A 20,106-nucleotide genomic window follows, 5' to 3' on the forward strand; every position below is an offset into this window, starting at 1 on the left:
GTAGTAAAGCTCCGAACCTTGTGCTTTACAGAGGTAGGACACTGCCACTTCTTCTTTCCGCAAGGAGGGCTGTAGTAAAGCTCTGAACCTTGTGCTTTACAGAGGTAGGACACTGACACTTCTTCTTTCCACAAGGAGGGCTGTAGTAAAGCTCTGAACCTTGTGCTTTACAGAGGTAGGACACCGACGCTTCTTCTTTCCGCAAGGAGGGCTGTAGTAAAGCTCCGAACCTTGTGCTTTACAGTGGTATGACACAGCCACTTCTTCTTTCCCCAAGGAGGGCTGTAGTAAAGCTCCGAACCTTGCGCTTTACAGAGGTAGGACACTGACACTTCTTCTTTCCCCTATGAGGCTGTAGTAAAGCTCCGAACCTTGTGCTTTACAGTGGTATGACACAGCCACTTCTTCTTTCCACAAGGAGGGCTGTAGAAAAGCTCTGAACCTTGTGCTTTACAGAGGTAGGACACCGACGCTTCTTCTTTCCGCAAGGAGGGCTGTAGTAAAGCTCCGAACCTTGTGCTTTACAGTGGTATGACACTGCCACTTCTTCTTTCCCCAGAAGGGCTGTAGTAAAGCTCCTAACCTTGTGCTTTACAGTGGTAGGACACTGACGCTTCTTCTTTCCCCTATGAGGGCTGTAGTAAAGCTCCGAACCTTGTGCTTTACAGAGGTAGGAGACTGCCACTTCTTCTTTCCCCAGGAGGGCTGTAGTAAAGCTCCGAACCTTGTGCTTCACAGAGGTAGGACACCAACGCTTCTTCTTTCCCCTATGAGGGCTGTAGTAAAGCTCCGAACCTTGTGCTTTACAGAGGTAGGACACTGACGCTTCTTCTTTCCCCTATGAGGGCTGTAGTAAAGCTCCGAACCTTGTGCTTTACAGTGGTAGGACACTGCCACTTCTTCTTTCCCCAGGAGGGCTGTAGTAAAGCTCCGAACCTTGTGCTTTACAGAGGTAGGACACTGCCACTTCTTTCCCCAAGGAGGGCTGTAGTAAAGCTCCGAACCTTGCGCTTTACAGAGGTAGGACACTGACACTTCTTCTTTCCCCTATGAGGCTGTAGTAAAGCTCCGAACCTTGTGCTTTACAGTGGTATGACACAGCCACTTCTTCTTTCCACAAGGAGGGCTGTAGTAAAGCTCTGAACCTTGTGCTTTACAGAGGTAGGACACCGACGCTTCTTCTTTCCGCAAGGAGGGCTGTAGTAAAGCTCCGAACCTTGTGCTTTACAGTGGTATGACACAGCCACTTCTTCTTTCCACAAGGAGGGCTGTAGTAAAGCTCTGAACCTTGCGCTTTACAGAGGTAGGACACTGACACTTCTTCTTTCCCCTATGAGGCTGTAGTAAAGCTCCGAACCTTGTGCTTTACAGAGGTAGGACACTGCCACTTCTTCTTTCCGCAAGGAGGGCTGTAGTAAAGCTCTGAACCTTGTGCTTTACAGAGGTAGGACACTGACACTTCTTCTTTCCACAAGGAGGGCTGTAGTAAAGCTCTGAACCTTGTGATTTACAGAGGTAGGACACCGACGCTTCTTCTTTCCGCAAGGAGGGCTGTAGTAAAGCTCCGAACCTTGTGCTTTACAGTGGTATGACACAGCCACTTCTTCTTTCCCCAAGGAGGGCTGTAGTAAAGCTCCGAACCTTGCGCTTTACAGAGGTAGGACACTGACACTTCTTCTTTCCCCTATGAGGCTGTAGTAAAGCTCCGAACCTTGTGCTTTACAGTGGTATGACACAGCCACTTCTTCTTTCCACAAGGAGGGCTGTAGTAAAGCTCTGAACCTTGTGCTTTACAGAGGTAGGACACCGACGCTTCTTCTTTCCGCAAGGAGGGCTGTAGTAAAGCTCCGAACCTTGTGCTTTACAGTGGTATGACACAGCCACTTCTTCTTTCCACAAGGAGGGCTGTAGTAAAGCTCTGAACCTTGCGCTTTACAGAGGTAGGACACTGACACTTCTTCTTTCCCCTATGAGGCTGTAGTAAAGCTCCGAACCTTGTGCTTTACAGAGGTAGGACACTGCCACTTCTTCTTTCCGCAAGGAGGGCTGTAGTAAAGCTCTGAACCTTGTGCTTTACAGAGGTAGGACACTGACACTTCTTCTTTCCACAAGGAGGGCTGTAGTAAAGCTCTGAACCTTGTGCTTTACAGAGGTAGGACACCGACGCTTCTTCTTTCCGCAAGGAGGGCTGTAGTAAAGCTCCGAACCTTGTGCTTTACAGTGGTATGACACAGCCACTTCTTCTTTCCACAAGGAGGGCTGTAGTAAAGCTCTGAACCTTGCGCTTTACAGAGGTAGGACACTGACACTTCTTCTTTCCCCTATGAGGCTGTAGTAAAGCTCCGAACCTTGTGCTTTACAGAGGTATGACACAGCCACTTCTTCTTTCCCCAAGGAGGGCTGTAGTAAAGCTCTGAACCTTGTGCTTTACAGAGGTAGGACACTGACACTTCTTCTTTCCGCAAGGAGGGCTGTAGTAAAGCTCTGAACCTTGTGCTTTACAGTGGTATGACACAGCCACTTCTTCTTTCCACAAGGAGGGCTGTAGTAAAGCTCTGAACCTTGCGCTTTACAGAGGTAGGACACTGACACTTCTTCTTTCCCCTATGAGGCTGTAGTAAAGCTCCGAACCTTGTGCTTTACAGAGGTAGGACACTGCCACTTCTTCTTTCCGCAAGGAGGGCTGTAGTAAAGCTCTGAACCTTGTGCTTTACAGAGGTAGGACACTGACACTTCTTCTTTCCACAAGGAGGGCTGTAGTAAAGCTCTGAACCTTGTGCTTTACAGAGGTAGGACACCGACGCTTCTTCTTTCCGCAAGGAGGGCTGTAGTAAAGCTCCGAAGCTTGTGCTTTACATTGGTATGACACAGCCACTTCTTCTTTCCACAAGGAGGGCTGTAGTAAAGCTCTGAACCTTGCGCTTTACAGAGGTAGGACACTGACACTTCTTCTTTCCCCTATGAGGCTGTAGTAAAGCTCCGAACCTTGTGCTTTACAGAGGTATGACACTGCCACTTCTTCTTTCCGCAAGGAGGGCTGTAGTAAAGCTCTGAACCTTGTGCTTTACAGAGGTAGGACACTGACACTTCTTCTTTCCACAAGGAGGGCTGTAGTAAAGCTCTGAACCTTGTGCTTTACAGAGGTAGGACACCGACGCTTCTTCTTTCCGCAAGGAGGGCTGTAGTAAAGCTCCGAACCTTGTGCTTTACAGTGGTATGACACAGCCACTTCTTCTTTCCACAAGGAGGGCTGTAGTAAAGCTCTGAACCTTGCGCTTTACAGAGGTAGGACACTGACACTTCTTCTTTCCCCTATGAGGCTGTAGTAAAGCTCCGAACCTTGTGCTTTACAGAGGTATGACACAGCCACTTCTTCTTTCCCCAAGGAGGGCTGTAGTAAAGCTCTGAACCTTGTGCTTTACAGAGGTAGGACACTGACACTTCTTCTTTCCGCAAGGAGGGCTGTAGTAAAGCTCCGAACCTTGTGCTTTACAGAGGTAGGACACCGACGCTTCTTCTTTCCGCAAGGAGGGCTGTAGTAAAGCTCCGAACCTTGTGCTTTACAGTGGTATGACACAGCCACTTCTTCTTTCCACAAGGAGGGCTGTAGTAAAGCTCTGAACCTTGCGCTTTACAGAGGTAGGACACTGACACTTCTTCTTTCCCCTATGAGGCTGTAGTAAAGCTCCGAACCTTGTGCTTTACAGAGGTAGGACACTGCCACTTCTTCTTTCCACAAGGAGGGCTGTAGTAAAGCTCTGAACCTTGTGCTTTACAGAGGTAGGACACCGACGCTTCTTCTTTCCGCAAGGAGGGCTGTAGTAAAGCTCCGAACCTTGTGCTTTACAGTGGTATGACACAGCCACTTCTTCTTTCCCCAAGGAGGGCTGTAGTAAAGCTCCGAACCTTGCGCTTTACAGAGGTAGGACACTGACACTTCTTCTTTCCCCTATGAGGCTGTAGTAAAGCTCCGAACCTTGTGCTTTACAGTGGTATGACACAGCCACTTCTTCTTTCCACAAGGAGGGCTGTAGAAAAGCTCTGAACCTTGTGCTTTACAGAGGTAGGACACCGACGCTTCTTCTTTCCGCAAGGAGGGCTGTAGTAAAGCTCCGAACCTTGTGCTTTACAGTGGTATGACACTGCCACTTCTTCTTTCCCCAGAAGGGCTGTAGTAAAGCTCCTAACCTTGTGCTTTACAGTGGTAGGACACTGACGCTTCTTCTTTCCCCTATGAGGGCTGTAGTAAAGCTCCGAACCTTGTGCTTTACAGAGGTAGGAGACTGCCACTTCTTCTTTCCCCAGGAGGGCTGTAGTAAAGCTCCGAACCTTGTGCTTCACAGAGGTAGGACACCAACGCTTCTTCTTTCCCCTATGAGGGCTGTAGTAAAGCTCCGAACCTTGTGCTTTACAGAGGTAGGACACTGACGCTTCTTCTTTCCCCTATGAGGGCTGTAGTAAAGCTCCGAACCTTGTGCTTTACAGTGGTAGGACACTGCCACTTCTTCTTTCCCCAGGAGGGCTGTAGTAAAGCTCCGAACCTTGTGCTTTACAGAGGTAGGACACTGCCACTTCTTCTTTCCCCAAGGAGGGCTGTAGTAAAGCTCCGAACCTTGCGCTTTACAGAGGTAGGACACTGACACTTCTTCTTTCCCCTATGAGGCTGTAGTAAAGCTCCGAACCTTGTGCTTTACAGTGGTATGACACAGCCACTTCTTCTTTCCACAAGGAGGGCTGTAGTAAAGCTCTGAACCTTGTGCTTTACAGAGGTAGGACACCGACGCTTCTTCTTTCCGCAAGGAGGGCTGTAGTAAAGCTCCGAACCTTGTGCTTTACAGTGGTATGACACAGCCACTTCTTCTTTCCACAAGGAGGGCTGTAGTAAAGCTCTGAACCTTGCGCTTTACAGAGGTAGGACACTGACACTTCTTCTTTCCCCTATGAGGCTGTAGTAAAGCTCCGAACCTTGTGCTTTACAGAGGTAGGACACTGCCACTTCTTCTTTCCGCAAGGAGGGCTGTAGTAAAGCTCTGAACCTTGTGCTTTACAGAGGTAGGACACTGACACTTCTTCTTTCCACAAGGAGGGCTGTAGTAAAGCTCTGAACCTTGTGCTTTACAGAGGTAGGACACCGACGCTTCTTCTTTCCGCAAGGAGGGCTGTAGTAAAGCTCCGAACCTTGTGCTTTACAGTGGTATGACACAGCCACTTCTTCTTTCCCCAAGGAGGGCTGTAGTAAAGCTCCGAACCTTGCGCTTTACAGAGGTAGGACACTGACACTTCTTCTTTCCCCTATGAGGCTGTAGTAAAGCTCCGAACCTTGTGCTTTACAGTGGTATGACACAGCCACTTCTTCTTTCCACAAGGAGGGCTGTAGTAAAGCTCTGAACCTTGTGCTTTACAGAGGTAGGACACTGACGCTTCTTCTTTCCGCAAGGAGGGCTGTAGTAAAGCTCCGAACCTTGTGCTTTACAGTGGTATGACACAGCCACTTCTTCTTTCCACAAGGAGGGCTGTAGTAAAGCTCTGAACCTTGCGCTTTACAGAGGTAGGACACTGACACTTCTTCTTTCCCCTATGAGGCTGTAGTAAAGCTCCGAACCTTGTGCTTTACAGAGGTATGACACAGCCACTTCTTCTTTCCCCAAGGAGGGCTGTAGTAAAGCTCTGAACCTTGTGCTTTACAGAGGTAGGACACTGACACTTCTTCTTTCCGCAAGGAGGGCTGTAGTAAAGCTCTGAACCTTGTGCTTTACAGAGGTAGGACACTGACACTTCTTCTTTCCACAAGGAGGGCTGTAGTAAAGCTCCGAACCTTGTGCTTTACAGTGGTAGGACACTGCCACTTCTTCTTTCCCCAGGAGGACTGTAGTAAAGCTCCGAACCTTGTGCTTTACAGAGGTATGACACTGACACTTCTTCTTTCCCCTATGAGGGCTGTAGTAAAGCTCCGAACCTTGTGCTCTACAGAGGTATGCCACTGACACTTCTTCTTCCCCCAAGGAGGGCTGTAGTAAAGCTCCGAACCTTGTGCTCTACAGAGGTATGACACCGACACTTCTTCTTCCCCCTATGAGGGCTGTAGTAAAGCTCCGAACCTTGTGCTCTACAGAGGTAGGACACTACCACTTCTTCTTTCCCCTATGAGGCTGTAGTAAAGCTCCGAACCTTGTGCTTTACAGAGGTATGACACAGCCACTTCTTCTTTCCCCAAGGAGGGCTGTAGTAAAGCTCTGAACCTTGTGCTTTACAGAGGTAGGACACTGACGCTTCTTCTTTCCGCAAGGAGGGCTGTAGTAAAGCTCCGAACCTTGTGCTTTACAGTGGTAGGACACTGCCACTTCTTCTTTCCCCACGGTGGTTTGTAGTAAAGCTCCGGACCATGTGCTTCCCCCAGGAGAGGTATAGTAGATGCTTACCCGAAGGAAGGCAGCTGTGGGACTCTGAACCTGTTTCTCTCCCAAGAAAAGAAGCTTTGGGACTTTGAAGGTGCCGCATCTCCCCAAGAGGGTGGAGGTAAAACTTTGAACCTTGTATTCCCTTAAAGGAGGTGGGGGACAATAGCTGTAGGACGTTTCAGGAGACAGGCATTCCTCTCTGGAGTCTCGTTACTTGAAAGGTGTTTCAACTGAAGACGTATGTGGCAATCTTGGTGGGAATAAAAATATAACACAGTGATAGTAAAGGGTACACCGTCATAGCAAGGCAAGGCAGCACTCCAAACTATGCACTGCACATAGCGGACAGGGACAAAAAATAGGCCAGGGCACCCAAATAAAAGTGCTTCCGATTAGCGAACCAGATAGCTGAAAAAAGTGTCTCACATTTGCAAATCAGTGCAGTTTTGAACTTGTACAGACACGATGCAGAGGTGACAACCTACAGATCAGTATGTCGAGAGTTATGCTTAGTCTCACCTGTGATCTCAGGAGACTCCCTGACCTTCTCGGGTACAAGACCTCGATACAGGGGACCTTGTAGTCACCTGACCACCATGGCTGCCTGAATGGAAGCATCGAGGCGTGAAGGGCGCCTCGTCAGGGCTGTGGCTGCCTCACCGCTGTAAACACACGCTGAGAGCCAGTTCCATTGGGTTTCAGCTGCTCCCACCGGTCTTGTAAGGCGAACGAGTTTTCAAGAACAGAAACTCTGAAAAATAGGCCATGAATCTTTGACCCTCCATTACTTTATTCACAAATTGTACGTAGTGGAATCGCTTCTCTTTGAGCTCTCTCCGTGTTATGACGCTACATTTCAACCAGCACTGTGTTTTCGGTCCACAGCTAATATGCTGGGGCATGTAGTTTCACTTTTCTCATTAGCAGTGGGGCCTATGCCTCCCCTCATCCTTAGTGCTGCTGCACATCATGGAGTTATTACAGATCAGGCGCAAACAAGGTAGCCAGTCTTCTTTTTGAAGGTTGGCAGAGCTGTAATCTACAGTAAATGGGCCTCTAGCGCTTTCAGCTGCTTCTTGTCTGGAAAACCTCACGTGCGGCAGAAGGTCCTGAAGGGGCAAGCTAAGACATGGTGCACATTTTAAAATTATTACAGTCCACCTCAAATTGAATATTTCCTGCATTAACTCTTTTGCCTCCCTTTGATGAGGGAGGTACTGATGTAGAGTTTGGCGGGCAGGGTACTCTGGGCCAGATGTACGACCATGGCAATTGGAGCCGCACAATTTGCACCAAATTGCGAGTCGCAAATTGCGAGGCGCTAAATCCAATGTAGAACAGTGTCAGAGACACCGTTAGCAATTCTCAATTGGGTCACAAAATACGAGGCTCATCAATATTCATGAGCCACTCACAATTTGTGACCCCATTGGGAATGACCAGCCTCACAGGAATGACGGCCTTCTGGGGTCAGCAGACCAACATGTCTGCGACTGCTTTTCAATAAAGCAGTTTAAAAAAAATCTGAGTGAACTAGTAAAGCCAGAGTTTATCAATGCTTTAACACAAATTAAATGTATGTTAGAGAGGGGCCATGGAGAGACGAAGGGCATTTTTGCTGGGTGGTAGTGAGGGAATCTGAGGAGGAGGTCTTGGAGTGGGGTGCCAAAAAAGATTGTTGCACTGGGCGCTACCTGCGATAAAGCCGGCCCTGGTAAAAATCTGCAGCTGGAAGTCTCTATCAGATAAGTTCTGGAGTACATGCAGGAAATGAATACTATTTTGTAATTAAAACTTCACCTGTTTTAATGAAGTTCTCCCAAAAACTTCACATTTATTAATGATGTTGCCCATCTGATAGCAATTAAGTGCTTGCGAAGTGGTAGGTCTTTTATGTTGTCCTGGAACCCAGGTGGTTGTGGTTGTAAGTACATTACTCAAAAACAAAGACGAGCGAATGAGCTCGACGAAGAGTGGTGAGTGATGTACCTACACGTCACAGGCTATCTTTTATAGTAGCTATACCTGGCTGGGTGTAGCTGACCCCCCGGGCACCGATGTGTGCTGAATCAGCTCTAAGTTTCCTGTTATTCAGATATTAAGTTCATAAGGATCAGTGTTTCCAAATAAAACGGTTACTCCTTGTTCATATGTATTTCATTTATTTTTCATGAAATTATTTTTCAAAAAAATCGTTTTCCATTATTTCACATGAAATCCAATGCATTTCGGCAGTATTATTCTGCCTTCATCAGGGAAATAGAAAATCTACAAATTAAAGAAACACATTTTTAATCTATATGCATATATGGTATGTTCCATCTACTTCAACTTAACTTTTCGATATTTACCAACATTTCATAATGACTGAATCAGCGAGCTTTCAGTTTGAACTCATAGGACCTTTAAATTCTCCTTAGCGCTATGGGGATGATTCAAACTAGATTATATTCCGTATCTAAAGGCAGTTAGGTTCATTACTCTCGATTGCTGGCTGTTGTTTTCTGCCGTCAGTGAGGCGCTTGTTAAATAGTATCTAAAAGCCTCGCGTTACGCGCTGGCAATATCTGTCTAAACAGTACCGTAAAACATAATGCGTGGGTCAACTGTTACTAAGCAGAGTATGATTGCTAAAATTATAGATGTTTTACGCGCTTAACCGCCTAAGTTAGTTATCAGCTTACCTCGGCGTTTCTGTTCCTCGCGCCATTCCTCTACGGACTAATCGTGATTACTTCCGGTATTACGCCCCTGGCGCCTGCGCTCTATTGTGCTCTCACTGATCCGTTTTTTTTATATGCGTGGTCTCCCTAGCTTTATTAGTGTTCTATTCTAGGGGATCGGAGCCAGTGCTCGTTTCCACTATGTTATGGTGCCGCTGCTACGCTTGCACTGTAGAAATTATACTCAAAGGTACCAATACAATAAGAATATTTTACTCATTTGGTGTGACTCGAATATTTATAAATAGCAAAGAAATTCTGTTCTTTCATTAAGTCCTCCGGGCTTCAAACTGCCCAGGTTATAAATCCAGTAATTCTCCTGTTTTAGCAGCTTGGTTTTGTTCATGGAACCTTCCATTCTGGGCAGTATTTCCAGTACACATACTCGTAGTTGGCTGACATTATGTTGCATTTGTGTAAAATGTTCCGCCACACTGGTTTTCTGGGATTTGAGTCTGATGGTGCTTTTGTGTTCATTTATGCGAACTTTGAGTTTTCGTTCTGTATGTCCTACATAAACGTCTCCACAAGGACATTTAATCATGTAGATTAAATTGCTTGAGTCACATGTTGCATTCACTTTTAATGATATGGGGTAACCCCTTTGTGGGTGTGTTATGCTTGCTCCTTTAATGATGTTGTTACATGTGTTACAATTATAACACGGGATCGTGCCCCGGAATGATGTTGCAGTATGCTTTTCTTCCTGTGGTTTTAAGAAATCCGCTAAATTTTTAGCACGGGTATGTGCGAAAATTGGTTCCTCTGAAAAAATTCCTTTAAAGTCTGGTTCCATTGTTAGCATTGGCCAATGCTTCTTGATTATTTGTTTAAATTGGGTGCTGACTGTAGAGAATTTGCTGACGCATGTAATGCGATTGCTGGATGTGGATGTTTTTCGGATTAATAACTCTTGTCTGGATTTCTGTTGGGCTCGTATTAATGCAGCTTGTGTGATGTCTGGAGGATATCCCCTTTCAATGAATCTTTGTTTCATTTCGTTCATTTGTTCTCTGCATTTTGAAGCCTCTGAGACCACTCTCTTCACCCGTAGCATCTGAGAATATGGGAGGTGTTTCTTGAGGGCTGGGGGATGGTGGCTATTGAATTGCAACAGGTTGTTTCTGTCTGTTTGTTTACGATATAAGTTTGTGGAAAATTCATCAATTTCTTTAGTTATCTCAACGTCAAGGTATTGAATTTTGGATTCTTGAATGTTCCATGTGAATCCAATTTGGTCTATTTTTCTGTCCATGTTTTGTAATTGATGTTGAAGTATGTTCTGGGAACCTTTCCATATCAAAAAGATATCATCTATGAATCGTACATACATGACTGTGTTGTTGTTCCAAATCGTGTCTTGAAACACGTGTGTTTCCTCGAATGCTGCCATGAACAGATTTGCGTACGCCGGAGCGGCGCAATTTCCCATGGATGTCCCGCTTTGTTGCATAAACCATTTCTTGTTATGTTCAAAGTAACTGTGTTGCAGTGTAAACTGCATAAGTTCTAAAAGAAAAACGTGTTGTTCTTGTGGATATTCACTTCCGAGGAGGGCGCTTTCAATAGCTTCCAAACCTTGTTGATGCGGTATTGATGTATAAAGGGCTTTTACATCAATGGTAGCCATTATCATGCTTTCATCTGGTTGGATGGAGGATAATTTGATAAGGAAGTCTGGGGTGTCTTTCAAATATGATCTAGTTTTCAACACTAGTGGTTGTAAATATCTGTCCAGGTACTTCCCGATTGGTTCATGGATACTTTGTTTCGTGGGCACGATTGGTCTGCATGGTGGTTTCAATAAGTCTTTGTGTACCTTAGGCACTAGGTAAATAGTTGGAGTTCTTTGATGTTCTTGTGTGAGATATTTGAGTGTTTTTTCCGTGATGGTTCCCTGATCATGAGCTTTTTGAACTATACTCAACAAGACTTTTTTGATTTCTGTTGTGGGGTTAGTTCCGATCTCCATGTATAAATTTGTGTCACTTAGGTGTTCATTCATTGTGTCTTGATAATAGGTTTTGTTGAGGATAACCGTTGCTCCCCCTTTATCTGCCTTTTGACATATGATGTTTTGATTCTCGGCTATAGATTTGAGGATTCCAAATTCTTTCTTGGTGATGTTCATTTTGTGCGGTTTTTGTTTGGTGCTCAGTTGTTTAAGGTCTTTACTACATAGTTGTTCATATAAGTCTATAGTTTTGTGGCTAATCGGGGGCATGTATGTACTTTTGGCTTTTAATCCCTTTAGTTCATCTGTTTCCATTGTGGGTTGTTTTTCCACGATATTTTCGAAGAAATGTCTGAGGCGCAATTTTCTTGTGAGTTTGAATAAGCTTACTTCCAACTCTAAAGTATTGGTGTGGGCTGTTGGGACGAAAGATAATCCTTTTTGTAGTGTTGCTATTTGAATTTTGCTGAAGTTATAATCCGATATGTTCAACACTAAGCTTTGTTGGTCTGTTGTTGTTTCTTCCTCTCTTTCTTGGTTAGTGTAGACCGTGTTTGCGGTTGGTTGGATCCTGTTTCTCTTTCTGCGTCCCCTCCGGAGTCTTCTGTTTCTATCCGGCCTTCCTCTAAAAAACCGCACAAAATGAACATCACCAAGAAAGAATTTGGAATCCTCAAATCTATAGCCGAGAATCAAAACATCATATGTCAAAAGGCAGATAAAGGGGGAGCAACGGTTATCCTCAACAAAACCTATTATCAAGACACAATGAATGAACACCTAAGTGACACAAATTTATACATGGAGATCGGAACTAACCCCACAACAGAAATCAAAAAAGTCTTGTTGAGTATAGTTCAAAAAGCTCATGATCAGGGAACCATCACGGAAAAAACACTCAAATATCTCACACAAGAACATCAAAGAACTCCAACTATTTACCTAGTGCCTAAGGTACACAAAGACTTATTGAAACCACCATGCAGACCAATCGTGTCCACGAAACAAAGTATCCATGAACCAATCGGGAAGTACCTGGACAGATATTTACAACCACTAGTGTTGAAAACTAGATCATATTTGAAAGACACCACAGACTTCCTTATCAAATTATCCTCCATCCAACCAGATGAAAGCCTGATAATGGCTACCATTGATGTAAAAGCCCTTTATACATCAATACCGCATCAACAAGGTTTGGAAGCTATTGAAAGCGCCCTCCTCGGAAGTGAATATCCACAAGAACAACAAGTTTTTCTTTTAGAACTTATGCAGTTTACACTGCAACACAGTTACTTTGAACATAACAAGAAATGGTTTATGCAACAAAGCGGGACATCCATGGGAAATTGCGCCGCTCCGGCGTACGCAAATCTGTTCATGGCAGCATTCGAGGAAACACACGTGTTTCAAGACACGATTTGGAACAACAACACAGTCATGTATGTACGATTCATAGATGATATCTTTTTGATATGGAAAGGTTCCCAGAACATACTTCAACATCAATTACAAAACATGGACAGAAAAATAGACCAAATTGGATTCACATGGAACATTCAAGAATCCAAAATTCAATACCTTGACGTTGAGATAACTAAAGAAATTGATGAATTTTCCACAAACTTATATCGTAAACAAACAGACAGAAACAACCTGTTGCAATTCAATAGCCACCATCCCCCAGCCCTCAAGAAACACCTCCCATATTCTCAGATGCTACGGGTGAAGAGAGTGGTCTCAGAGGCTTCAAAATGCAGAGAACAAATGAACGAAATGAAACAAAGATTCATTGAAAGGGGATATCCTCCAGACATCACACAAGCTGCATTAATACGAGCCCAACAGAAATCCAGACAAGAGTTATTAATCCGAAAAACATCCACATCCAGCAATCGCATTACATGCGTCAGCAAATTCTCTACAGTCAGCACCCAATTTAAACAAATAATCAAGAAGCATTGGCCAATGCTAACAATGGAACCAGACTTTAAAGGAATTTTTTCAGAGGAACCAATTTTCGCACATACCCGTGCTAAAAATTTAGCGGATTTCTTAAAACCACAGGAAGAAAAGCATACTGCAACATCATTCCGGGGCACGATCCCGTGTTATAATTGTAACACATGTAACAACATCATTAAAGGAGCAAGCATAACACACCCACAAAGGGGTTACCCCATATCATTAAAAGTGAATGCAACATGTGACTCAAGCAATTTAATCTACATGATTAAATGTCCTTGTGGAGACGTTTATGTAGGACATACAGAACGAAAACTCAAAGTTCGCATAAATGAACATAAAAGCACCATCAGACTCAAATCCCAGAAAACCAGTGTGGCGGAACATTTTACACAAATGCAACATAATGTCAGCCAACTACGAGTATGTGTACTGGAAATACTGCCCAGAATGGAAGGTTCCATAAACAAAACCAAGCTGCTAAAACAGGAGAATTACTGGATTTATAACCTGGGCAGTTTGAAGCCCGGAGGACTTAATGAAAGAACAGAATTTCTTTGCTATTTATAAATATTCGAGTCACACCAAATGAGTAAAATATTCTTATTGTATTGGTACCTTTGAGTATAATTTCTACAGTGCAAGCGTAGCAGCGGCACCATAACATAGTGGAAACGAGCACTGGCTCCGATCCCCTAGAATAGAACACTAATAAAGCTAGGGAGACCACGCATATAAAAAAAACGGATCAGTGAGAGCACAATAGAGCGCAGGCGCCAGGGGCGTAATACCGGAAGTAATCACGATTAGTCCGTAGAGGAATGGCGCGAGGAACAGAAACGCCGAGGTAAGCTGATAACTAACTTAGGCGGTTAAGCGCGTAAAACATCTATAATTTTAGCAATCATACTCTGCTTAGTAACAGTTGACCCACGCATTATGTTTTACGGTACTGTTTAGACAGATATTGCCAGCGCGTAACGCGAGGCTTTTAGATACTATTTAACAAGCGCCTCACTGACGGCAGAAAACAACAGCCAGCAATCGAGAGTAATGAACCTAACTGCCTTTAGATACGGAATATAATCTAGTTTGAATCATCCCCATAGCGCTAAGGAGAATTTAAAGGTCCTATGAGTTCAAACTGAAAGCTCGCTGATTCAGTCATTATGAAATGTTGGTAAATATCGAAAAGTTAAGTTGAAGTAGATGGAACATACCATATATGCATATAGATTAAAAATGTGTTTCTTTAATTTGTAGATTTTCTATTTCCCTGATGAAGGCAGAATAATACTGCCGAAATGCATTGGATTTCATGTGAAATAATGGAAAACGATTTTTTTGAAAAATAATTTCATGAAAAATAAATGAAATACATATGAACAAGGAGTAACCGTTTTATTTGGAAACACTGATCCTTATGAACTTAATATCTGAATAACAGGAAACTTAGAGCTGATTCAGCACACATCGGTGCCCGGGGGGTCAGCTACACCCAGCCAGGTATAGCTGCTATCAGACGTTTGAAACATATCTCTCCAGACGGGGAGAGAGCTCCGGAGGCACGAAAACTACACTTATCTCCCAGTTGAAACAGCAGTGCTCTACCCCACACTTCTAGTATATCTTTTATAGTAGCCAACCCTGATCTGGTCCTGACAAAGGCCCATAGAACCATGGGGGCTACTAGGGGCTGAAACAAGTTGACCATCCATGATCTACCACCAGGTGCAGTGGAACAGTAGCTCTGCCAACACAGCACCATCACACACTTTTTAATCTTACACCAGCCTCAGTAATTAAAGAATCAAACCGAAGAAAGGAGGTAATTTTAACTTACACCTCACCAGAATAATTCTGCACCTCTTGTCACAACTGTCAGATACCAGACGGTCTAACTATGGGTGGAAAAAGGAGATCACTTGGAGAACCCAGTGTTTGAGTGTTAAAAGACCTGATGATGCGGCTTCTCACATATATGGCAGGGCGGAGAACCAAGATATACAGCCTTTTTGCCACATGTTTATGACGGTCTTCGCTATACTAGATAGAACCCTAGGCCCTGGTAATAACAGAAACTGGTATTCATTCTCCTTGATTTCTTCTATACCTAATGGAAGCTGGATGAATCTCTGCTTCTCCCACCCTAATCTGATTGGATGAGCAGCTTCTTGGAGGGACAGACCCAAGGTACTGAAATCTAGGTCTGATGGATTCCAGCTATAGAATGTTTTGCATGTCATCAGTGTGTTCGTAGCTGTTAAGGTTGACAGAGGAGAGCAGGAAAAAGGTTCGGGGAGACATTACAGAAGAGAGGGAAATGGTGTAGCCATGAGGGACTCCAGCTTGGAGGGAAAAGGAGGTAACAAAAAAGAAAGATCAGGTAACAATTAGAACGGAAGGAGGTAACCCCGTTCAGCATGGAGCCCGCACGCCAATACTTACAAGTCTCTATAGCAAGGCATGGTGAGGCACAGTATCAAAGGCAGAGGACAGATCTATAAACACAAGTGCAGCTGCTCCTTTCAAGCCAGCATGTGATTCTGTTCCCTGTGGCACTTGGTGCATGTTCCTGGTCAGAACCAGGGCAGAACCCATTTTAATTGAAAGAAGTTTCCTTCGCCAAAAGCAGAACATTGAGTAAATCAAATCTTTCAATGAGTTTTTTCAACGGGGCCATTGCATATTGGGCGATAGAAGGTTCAGTTGCATCGCTGCCTACTTTTTTTTTATTTTTTAGATTATATAAGCTTGCGTTTATTCGTGAACAGCTCAGATTTCAAAGCCTGGTTTTGGATAGCTCTGGTCAGGATAGTGCCGCGCTTTCAGTGAAGATGTCGAAGATTGCATGCAGTGAATGTCCAGCTGTGAGGGTAGGTTTACTTATCGTAGTTTAGCAAAGAAGCACTAACAGACTGATTCATCAAGCCGAAATCGGCTCGCAAAGGGCCAGTTTCTGAGAATCTGGCCCTTTGCGAGCGCTATTTTTGCATTTGGGATTCATCATCCCAAATGCAAAAATCGGTAATAGCGATTTCGCAATTTTGCGAGGAATTACATTTAAGGAATCTCTATTTGAGATTCCTTAAATGCAATTTATCATCCATTTAAAAATTGCGAATTCGCAATTTCGGCCCGCTATTTACCGCAAGGTCAAACCTCGTGGTAAATAGCGAAAACTTAGAAAAATGCTGTTCAAAGCATTTTTCTAAGTTGCATGTTGCACACACACATGTCCTTTGGACATGTGTGTGCGCAACACCTGTTTCAATTTGCATTTAAGGGGTGCTACAGGGTGTCCTTTGGCACCCTTAAAATCGCTATCTTATTTGCGATTAGCTAATTGCTAATCGCAAATAAGGAATACTCCCAATTCATTCCTATGGGCCTTTTGGCCCTATAGGAATAAATGGGGAGTTATTCCTTATTTGCGATTGCTTATGAATCGCTATTATAGGCTCGCAAAACGGGTCTTTGATGAATCAGGCTGTAAGTTTGGACAGCTCCGCCCTGCCAAGCCACGTGTTGAAATATTCCTTCTTGCAGAAGCTGGGATGGATTTATAACCTGCGGGTATGGCTTTGTGGAGTATTCGTGCCACACCACTGTTTAGCCAGGTTTCAGCGATAAAGAGCAGATCCTCCTTTTATAGATGTTCTTGTTTTTGTATTATAATTGATCTTGCATTTAAGAGTAAACAGGAAAGAAGGCGAGTCTGGGAGATGGAAAGTCCTGTTTACCTTGATGTGTGTTTCAAGCCACCTTGTTTTGTAAGCGCTCTGGATGGAAATGGTGCATTCTGTTCTGAAGTCTCCACGGTTGTGTTTTTGATGATTTTGTTTTGGAAGCAGTGAGTGCAGATGTAATTATACAGTGCGTCCTGAAGTAACTCTGAGTCTTGTCTATGTTACATTCAACCACTGACCTACATTTGTACATCTTACCATTTCATTATAACACCTTTATTCGATATTGAGTTCTTAAAACCATCAAAGACAAATAATAAAAAATAATTTACAAAGAACATAAATTATAAAGAAAGACAATCATTACGGCATTAAATAAGACAGCAATAAAAAATACAACATGAACTAAAAGTGCCAACTGAGCAAAATGATAACACCAATAGAACAGAGATTAAACATGTAAAAACGATCACACATTGACAGTGTCTGACAGACAACTAGCAACAGCTGTAAAGGTGTACAGGTACTGTAACATCTGCAGATAGATTAAGGCCAGTCTGGCCTATGTATAACCTAGTTGCTTAAGTAACGGTATAAGATACTGCTTACATGCTGGAGTATAAAAGTTACAAAACATTGAAAAAAAAATTGTCTTCAGGAAAAGTAGAACCACAATAGCAAGGATTAGGGGGAAGAGAATGTGTCCTGCATTTAGGGACAGACAAAAACAGATTCATCTTAAATTTTGTCAGAAAAAATGGTGACTGCTGTTTGTGACAAATATCAAGGTACTGATTTTAAAAGGATGCAGGATCTGGTTGAAAAAGTTCAACTTCTTCTCCTAGGACTGACTGACGGTTTAAAAATATTTTTCTGGTCCATACAACCTCCAAATTAGCAATTAAATCCGCCTTAACAAACAATTCCGGACAGTCAAGATCAGGAAAAGAAAACCAAATATAATTGAGGCAAAGAATTTTATGAGACTAATATAAACTGAGACAGTCCTTTATAATCGGTCGGTTGAAGCCTGCCTCAGTCCTAAACCAAATAAAAATCCAAAGGAAAAAAGGTCATAGTTTTACGAGATCAATATTAGTAGCCAGTATCAGCTCTTCAAGTACATTAATTATATGAAGATGAACCGTGAGGTAGGAGGTAGGGATAGAAGTTGTCAAAGTAACTTACTCTCCTCTATTTACAATGAAGAGGAATTAGAGTAACCCCAAACGTCAGAGCCATATAAAGTACTGGCAACATATTTAACTTAATTAATTTTTATCATAGTTTGCATACTTTTGTTGCCTAACTTTGGGGCAAAACCAAACATAGGTAAAAGGGATTTGCTAATTGTTGATTTCTGGGGTTTAATAAATAATACCATGAATTAGTAGAGTCAAAAAGAATCCTCAAATATGGAAAATGTCAGACCTTTTTTATATGACACTCCTGAACTATACAAATTCTCATCTTGGGGGATTTTTGATAAATAATCATGATATGTGATTTATTAAAATTTGCGCTAAGATCCTGGCTGTCCATGAATAAAACAAAGGAGTCTAACAATGATTTGACATGCTTAACTGTCTTAGAAATTAAAACGACATCATCCATATAAAGTATAAATTGACCGGCAAAACCTTCCCTACTGGTTTCAAAATGTTCTCTAATTGATTATTACTCAAAATATATAGGAAAGGGGCAGAATGCAACTTTGCCAGACCCTGTTTTAGGTAAGGGTTTAGTACAGTCTCTCCCTGACCCGTATCTTACACTTGCAGTAAGATTTAAGTGAGGATTTTCCTCCAGAAAATAATGGACCAGAGTTCACTGTGGTTTAAGCAATCCAACGCCAAAACTAAGGTCCATACAGGACATATGAACTGAGCCCTGTTTGGCCAAAGTATATTTCTGTATAATAAGGTGCACGTTCAGATCCTGATCAATGTCACCTTGACCGGGTCTAAAACAATACTACACGTCTGAAACTATATAATTGTCATTGCCCAATTCCATTTCCAGTCATTCTAAAAGGACTCGGCCCGCTTTCTTAACTATTGAGACAATAAAATAAATTGGCCTTTAATAGCATGGGTTGCTTTTGCTTTGCTATTTCTAAACTGGAACTATCAATGTGTGTGACCAAGAGGATGGGATACAATTCACAACAGCTGGATTCAAAGTTATAGTGTGAAGAGGAGCCCAGAGTTTAAGATCATGATCATAAAGATTGAATTAAAACTGAAAATTATTGAGGAAAAGAACATTTTCTTCTCCTCCAAAATTGAGCCTGAGGGAAATAAAAGTAAATACATTTTTAAAATAGTAGGAGAGTTCTCGTCTCTGAGTGCTGCTGACAGTCCTTTCACTCCCACCCATGAAGGGACTAGCCTCCTTGCCTCTTATTTTTATGATAAAATCAAGAGCATTCGAGACTCCTTTGAAGATCCCCCCCTGGTTAAGGATGTGAACACAGGGCCCTTTTCCCCCTGCACCCCGGCGACTGGGCCACTTTTCACACCGTTCCCACCAATTCTCATGGAAAAATCTTTGGAGATAACGATAGCCCTTAGTCTGTCTCCCACTGACCCATGCCCAGCCAAAGTATTGGCATCTGTAGCAGAGATCAAATTATAGTCCAATATCCTTACTCCCTTTCTTCTCCAAAGCCCTGGAGAAATATGTGAATCTAGTCACTACAGAATATGTGGAAGCTAACCATGTGCTCGACCATAGCCAGTTGGGTTTCAGAGCTTACTTCAGCACAGAGACAGCCCTGCTGGAAGTCTCTGAGGTGAGGCATAAAGGAGACATTAGAAAGAGGTGGCAACAAAGTGTTGGTTCTACTGGACCTCTCAGCAGCCTTTGATACTGTGCCCATGACTGGCTCCTGCAGAGACTTAAGGAGAGCGGCCTGGGTGGCACGGTACTTAAGTGGTTTGCTTCCTTTCTAAGGGACCAACAGCAAATGATTTGGTCTCCTCCGTTTGCTGCCCCCATTTCCCCATGTAGGTAGGGGTTCCACAGGGCTCGATTTTGAGCCCGACATTTTTAAATGTATATATGCCCTCCCCCTGGCCACCTAGCTGACTTACATGGTCAACAATAAATTCATACATAGATGATACCCAACAGCTGTTTGCATGCAACAAGAGTACTGATTATAGGGGTGATGAGATTAACAATCGTCTGACGGAGGTGTTTTCCTGGCTAAGAATGAACCAATTAAAGTGCAATCTGGAGAAATCGGATATCATTTTTTTGGGCTCTTCAGCAAGTGACGTATGGCGTCAATGGTGGCCTTAAGATGTGTGCCCTACTACAACCTCAGTAAGTATAGTCAAGAACCTGGGGGTCAAGTTGGATGATAATTTACC

This window comes from Lissotriton vulgaris, chromosome 12 (genome assembly GCF_964263255.1).
Source record: "Lissotriton vulgaris chromosome 12, aLisVul1.2, whole genome shotgun sequence".
In the NCBI taxonomy this organism is placed as follows: Eukaryota; Metazoa; Chordata; class Amphibia; order Caudata; family Salamandridae; genus Lissotriton; species Lissotriton vulgaris.